The sequence below is a fragment of the Triticum aestivum genome, chromosome 1D (assembly GCF_018294505.1).
Source record: "Triticum aestivum cultivar Chinese Spring chromosome 1D, IWGSC CS RefSeq v2.1, whole genome shotgun sequence".
In the NCBI taxonomy this organism is placed as follows: Eukaryota; Viridiplantae; Streptophyta; class Magnoliopsida; order Poales; family Poaceae; genus Triticum; species Triticum aestivum.
Window position 1 is genome coordinate 29526237 of NC_057796.1, and position 4598 is coordinate 29530834.

Consider the following 4598-nt stretch of genomic DNA (forward strand, 5'->3'; position numbering starts at 1 on the left):
TCCTCGTGTTGCATTCCCTTTTTAATTTTTTTGCACCGCGTGCAAAACAAAACGCACGAGCGCGACGTATGTTTAGCACGTTTTATTATTTTGCACGTTTACGGTAAGTTTTAGCTCGCTGCTCATCATTCACGCGTCTAGCGGCGGCAAGCGTGTTCTGAAAGGGGTCGAAACCATGGTAAATAGGCACTGGTGCAGTTGAACCGTGGTAAAACTCGTCTCCGTAGTTGAGCGGGAGCGGCCAAAGGAATGTGCAATCGTGTGTGTAGTGGAGCTGGGAGGGGCAAGCATAAGGGACGAAGACGGGGGTAACATGTCGGATGCGATCATACCAGCACTAAAGCACCGGATCCCATCAGAACTCCGAAGTTAAGCGTGCTTGGGCGAGAGTAGTACTAGGATGGGTGACCTCCTGGGAAGTCCTCGTGTTGCATTCCCTTTTTATTTTTTTGCACCGCGTGCAAAACAAAACGCACGAGCGCGACGTATGTTTAGCACGTTTTATTATTTTGCACGTTTACGGTAAGTTTTAGCTCGCTGCTCATCATTCACGCGTCTAGCGGCGGCAAGCGTGTTCTGAAAGGGGTTGAAACCATGGTAAATAGGCACTGGTGCAGTTGAACCGTGGTAAAACTCGTCTCCGTAGTTGAGCGGGAGCGGCCAAAGATTTGTGCAATCGTGTGTGTAGTGGAGCTGGGAGGGGCAAGCATAAGGGACGAAGACGGGGGTAACATGTCCGATGCGATCATACCAGCACTAAAGCACCGGATCCCATCAGAACTCCGAAGTTAAGCGTGCTTGGGCGAGAGTAGTACTAGGATGGGTGACCTCCTGGGAAGTCCTCGTGTTGCATTCCCTTTTTAATTTTTTTGCACCGCGTGCAAAACAAAACGCACGAGCGCGACGTATGTTTAGCACGTTTTATTATTTTGCACGTTTACGGTAAGTTTTAGCTCGCTGCTCATCATTCACGCGTCCAGCGGCGGCAAGCGTGTTCTGAAAGGGGTCGAAACCATGGTAAATAGGCACTGGTGCAGTTGAACCGTGGTAAAACTCGTCTCCGTAGTTGAGCGGGAGCGGCCAAAGGAATGTGCAATCGTGTGTGTAGTGGAGCTGGGAGGGGCAAGCATAAGGGACGAAGACGGGGGTAACATGTCGGATGCGATCATACCAGCACTAAAGCACCGGATCCCATCAGAACTCCGAAGTTAAGCGTGCTTGGGCGAGAGTAGTACTAGGATGGGTGACCTCCTGGGAAGTCCTCGTGTTGCATTCCCTTTTTAATTTTTTTGCACCGCGTGCAAAACAAAACGCACGAGCGCGACGTATGTTTAGCACGTTTTATTATTTTGCACGTTTACGGTAAGTTTTAGCTCGCTGCTCATCATTCACGCGTCTAGCGGCGGCAAGCGTGTTCTGAAAGGGGTCGAAACCATGGTAAATAGGCACTGGTGCAGTTAAACCGTGGTAAAACTCGTCTCCGTAGTTGAGCGGGAGCGGCCAAAGGAATGTGCAATCGTGTGTGTAGTGGAGCTGGGAGGGGCAAGCATAAGGGACGAAGACGGGGGTAACAAGTCGGATGCGATCATACCAGCACTAAAGCACCGGATCCCATCAGAACACTGAAGTTAAGCGTGCTTGGGCGAGAGTAGTACTAGGATGGGTGACCTCCTGGGAAGTCCTCGTGTTGCATTCCCTTTTTAATTTTTTTGCACCGCGTGCAAAACAAAACGCACGAGCGCGACGTATGTTTAGCACGTTTTATTATTTTGCACGTTTACGGTAAGTTTTAGCTCGCTGCTCATTATTCACGCGTCTAGCGGCGGCAAGCGTGTTCTGAAAGGGGTCGAAACCATGGTAAATAGGCACTGGTGCAGTTGAACCGTGGTAAAACTCGTCTCCGTAGTTGAGCGGGAGCGGTCAAAGGAATGTGCAATCGTGTGTGTAGTGGAGCTGGGAGGGGCAAGCATAAGGGACGAAGACGGGGGTAACATGTCGGATGCGATCATACCAGCACTAAAGCACCGGATCCCATCAGAACTCCGAAGTTAAGCGTGCTTGGGCGAGAGTAGTACTAGGATGGGTGACCTCCTGAGAAGTCCTCGTGTTGCATTCCCTTTTTAATTTTTTTGCACCGCGTGCAAAAGAAAACGCACGAGCGCGACGTATGTTTAGCACGTTTTATTATTTTGCACGTTTACGGTAAGTTTTAGCTCGCTGCTCATTATTCACGCGTCTAGCGGCGGCAAGCGTGTTCTGAAAGGGGTCGAAACCATGGTAAATAGGCACTGGTGCAGTTGAACCGTGGTAAAACTCGTCTCCGTAGTTGAGCGGGAGCGGCCAAAGGAATGTGCAATCGTGTGTGTAGTGGAGCTGGGAGGGGCAAGCATAAGGGACGAAGACGGGGGTAACATGTCGGATGCGATCATACCAGCACTAAAGCACCGGATCCCATCAGAACTCCGAAGTTAAGCGTGCTTGGGCGAGAGTAGTACTAGGATGGGTGACCTCCTGGGAAGTCCTCGTGTTGCATTCCCTTTTTAATTTTTTTGCACCGCGTGCAAAACAAAACGCACGAGCGCGACGTATGTTTAGCACGTTTTATTATTTTGCACGTTTACGGTAAGTTTTAGCTTGCTGCTCAATATTCACGCGTCTAGCGGCGGCAAGCGTGTTCTGAAAGGGGTCGAAACCATGGTAAATAGGCACTGGTGCAGTTGAACCGTGGTAAAACTCGTCTCCGTAGTTGAGCGGGAGCGGCCAAAGGAATGTGCAATCGTGTGTGTAGTGGAGCTGGGAGGGGCAAGCATAAGGGACGAAGACGGGGGTAACATGTCGGATGCGATCATACCAGCACTAAAGCACCGGATCCCATCAGAACTCCGAAGTTAAGCGTGCTTGGGCGATAGTAGTAGTAGGATGGGTGACCTCCTGGGAAGTCCTCGTGTTGTATTCCCTTTTTAATTTTTTTGCACCGCGTGCAAAACAAAACGCACGAGCGCGACGTATGTTTAGCACGTTTTATTATTTTGCACGTTTACGGTAAGTTTTAGCTCGCTGCTCATTATTCACGCGTCTAGCAGCGGCAAGCGTGTTCTGAAAGGGGTCGAAACCATGGTAAATAGGCACTGGTGCAGTTGAACCGTGGTAAAACTCGTCTCCGTAGTTGAGCGGGAGCGGTCAAAGGAATGTGCAATCGTGTGTGTAGTGGAGCTGGGAGGGGCAAGCATAAGGGACGAAGACGGGGGTAACATGTCGGATGCGATCATACCAGCACTAAAGCACCGGATCCCATCAGAACTCCGAAGTTAAGCGTGCTTGGGCGAGAGTAGTACTAGGATGGGTGACCTCCTGAGAAGTCCTCGTGTTGCATTCCCTTTTTAATTTTTTTGCACCGCGTGCAAAACAAAACGCACGAGCGCGACGTATGTTTAGCACGTTTACGGTAAGTTTTAGCTCGCTGCTCATTATTCACGCGTCTAGCGGCGGCAAGCGTGTTCTGAAAGGGGTCGAAACCATGGTAAATAGGCACTGGTGCCGTTGAACCGTGGTAAAACTCGTCTCCGTAGTTGAGCGGGAGCGGCCAAAGGAATGTGCAATCGTGTGTGTAGTGGAGCTGGGAGGGGCAAGCATAAGGGACGAAGATGGGGGTAACATGTTGGATGCGATCATACCAGCACTAAAGCACCGGATCCCATCAGAACTCCGAAGTTAAGTGTGCTTGGGCGAGAGTAGTACTAGGATGGGTGACCTCCTGGGAAGTCCTCTTGTTGCATTCCCTTTTTAATTTTTTTGCACCGCGTGCAAAACAAAACGCACGAGCGCGACGTATGTTTAGCACGTTTTATTATTTTGCACGTTTACGGTAAGTTTTAGCTCGCTGCTCATTATTCACGCGTCTAGCGGCGGCAAGCGTGTTCTGAAAGGGGGTCGAAACCATGGTAAATAGGCACTAGTGCAGTTGAACCATGGTAAAACTCGTCTCCGTAGTTGAGCGGGAGCGGCCAAAGGAATGTGCAATCGTGTGTGTAGTGGAGCTGGGAGGGGCAAGCATAAGGGACGAAGACGGGGGTAACATGTCGGATGCGATCATACCAGCACTAAAGCACCGGATCCCATCAGAACTCCGAAGTTAAGCGTGCTTGGGCGAGAGTAGTACTAGGATGGGTGACCTCCTGGGAAGTCCTCGTGTTGCATTCCCTTTTTAATTTTTTTGCACCGCGTGCAAAACAAAACGCACGAGCGCGACGTATGTTTAGCACGTTTACGGTAAGTTTTAGCTCGCTGCTCATTATTCACGCGTCTAGCGGAGGCAAGCGTGTTCTGAAAGAGGTCGAAACCATGGTAAATAGGCACTGGTGCAGTTGAACCGTGGTAAAACTCGTCTCCGTAGTTGAGCGGGAGCGGCCAAAGGAATGTGCAATCGTGTGTGTACTGGAGCTGGGAGGGGCAAGCATAAGGGACGAAGACGGGGGTAACATGTCGGATGCGATCATACCAGCACTAAAGCACCGGATCCCATCAAAACTCCGAAGTTAAGCGTGCTTGGGCGAGAGTAGTCCTCGTGTTGCATTCCCTTTTTAATTTTTTTGCACCGC

At 50.5% G+C, this 4598-nt stretch overlaps 10 non-coding genes and 1 pseudogene across 10 annotated transcripts; all 11 read left to right on the forward strand.

Moving 5' to 3' along the window:
• Positions 1-318: 318 nt before the first annotated feature.
• On the forward strand, positions 319-437 carry LOC123183701 (5S ribosomal RNA). Its single transcript, XR_006492736.1, has one exon. It is a non-coding gene; the product is annotated as a 5S ribosomal RNA (ribosomal RNA).
• Positions 438-737: 300 nt separating this feature from the next.
• LOC123183702 (5S ribosomal RNA) lies at positions 738-856 on the forward strand. Its single transcript, XR_006492737.1, has one exon. It is a non-coding gene; the product is annotated as a 5S ribosomal RNA (ribosomal RNA).
• Positions 857-1157: 301 nt separating this feature from the next.
• Positions 1158-1276, forward strand: LOC123183798 (5S ribosomal RNA). Its single transcript, XR_006492812.1, has one exon. It is a non-coding gene; the product is annotated as a 5S ribosomal RNA (ribosomal RNA).
• A 301-nt stretch (positions 1277-1577) lies between these two features.
• Positions 1578-1696, forward strand: LOC123183503 (5S ribosomal RNA). Its single transcript, XR_006492569.1, has one exon. It is a non-coding gene; the product is annotated as a 5S ribosomal RNA (ribosomal RNA).
• Positions 1697-1997: 301 nt separating this feature from the next.
• LOC123183568 (5S ribosomal RNA) lies at positions 1998-2116 on the forward strand. The gene has a single exon (XR_006492632.1). It is a non-coding gene; the product is annotated as a 5S ribosomal RNA (ribosomal RNA).
• Positions 2117-2417: 301 nt separating this feature from the next.
• LOC123183914 (5S ribosomal RNA) lies at positions 2418-2536 on the forward strand. The gene has a single exon (XR_006492902.1). It is a non-coding gene; the product is annotated as a 5S ribosomal RNA (ribosomal RNA).
• A 301-nt stretch (positions 2537-2837) lies between these two features.
• On the forward strand, positions 2838-2956 carry LOC123183559 (5S ribosomal RNA). Its single transcript, XR_006492621.1, has one exon. It is a non-coding gene; the product is annotated as a 5S ribosomal RNA (ribosomal RNA).
• A 301-nt stretch (positions 2957-3257) lies between these two features.
• Positions 3258-3376, forward strand: LOC123183580 (5S ribosomal RNA). Its single transcript, XR_006492644.1, has one exon. It is a non-coding gene; the product is annotated as a 5S ribosomal RNA (ribosomal RNA).
• A 284-nt stretch (positions 3377-3660) lies between these two features.
• On the forward strand, positions 3661-3779 carry LOC123183484 (5S ribosomal RNA). Its single transcript, XR_006492550.1, has one exon. It is a non-coding gene; the product is annotated as a 5S ribosomal RNA (ribosomal RNA).
• A 302-nt stretch (positions 3780-4081) lies between these two features.
• Positions 4082-4200, forward strand: LOC123183475 (5S ribosomal RNA). The gene has a single exon (XR_006492541.1). It is a non-coding gene; the product is annotated as a 5S ribosomal RNA (ribosomal RNA).
• A 284-nt stretch (positions 4201-4484) lies between these two features.
• LOC123183695 (uncharacterized) lies at positions 4485-4576 on the forward strand (annotated as a pseudogene).
• The last annotated feature ends 22 nt before the right edge of the window (positions 4577-4598 follow it).